The 829-nt window shown below is 31.2% G+C and overlaps 1 protein-coding gene across 4 annotated transcripts in view; it reads right to left on the bottom strand.

Annotated features, from left to right (window-relative positions):
* The window catches only part of LOC117174486 (POU domain, class 6, transcription factor 1), a 224,597-nt gene that overhangs the window by 157,247 nt on the left and 66,521 nt on the right, over positions 1-829 (bottom strand). The gene's annotated exons all lie outside the window — the stretch shown is intronic.

Here is an 829-nt window from a genome sequence, read left to right as displayed (position 1 = left end):
TCGGTCCAACCCTCCCTATCACCCTTGTCTCGTGACGCTCGGTAAACAGGAAATGAGCATTTCGATCGGCATCGATCGTGACAATTACCAATGCTCATCATTATAAAAGTTTTCCATTTTCAGCCATTCGTTAACATTGTTAAGATCCTTTCATGCGCCCTTGTTCAAACTTATTTTTACTTAAAAACAAAGTACCACAATTACTCTATTATTTCTAAAAATACTCTATTGTAATATTGTCTTTTGTATGAGGAAACGGAATAAATTGCTCACCTGGAACATATATAATATGGATAGTTAACGTATTGGGCAGCATTATTTTACTACATATTAATTTACTTTTATTTTATGAAGAAATTGAAGCACATCGAATGGGAGATATTTATGTAGATAATTTAAAAAAATGCTTTTCAATTAAGGCTAACATAAAAAAGGGCTGCGATATCTTTGGACCCCGAGTAAAAATTCTCAACACTGAGTCGAGACATAGGCCTTCGTCTTACTTTTATGACTACGACAGGTAAAACGGCGTTTACTTTTCTCAAGTCGAGCCTTTTCTGAGTAAACTTCCTCAATACGAACCTTTTTTGGGACCTAAATAAGATTAAAATTGAGAAACGAAAAATTTGTAATTATTAAATTAATTATTTAAAATTTTTTAAATCCATAATTTGTGCGTTTAAACGAGTATATCCCTTAAAAATTTTCTTTAAAAAATAAAAATTATAACTTTCTAGAAGGATCTCCCAGGCCGTTAGAAATACTTAAAAACAAACAATATTTTCGGTATCATCGTTAAACAAGTGTAATACAAATGAAAATCCATAAA

This window comes from Belonocnema kinseyi, chromosome 6 (genome assembly GCF_010883055.1).
Source record: "Belonocnema kinseyi isolate 2016_QV_RU_SX_M_011 chromosome 6, B_treatae_v1, whole genome shotgun sequence".
Lineage (NCBI taxonomy): Eukaryota > Metazoa > Arthropoda > Insecta > Hymenoptera > Cynipidae > Belonocnema > Belonocnema kinseyi.
Note: the sequence above shows the minus strand (reverse complement) of the source record. Positions and strands in the feature narration are given on the sequence as shown.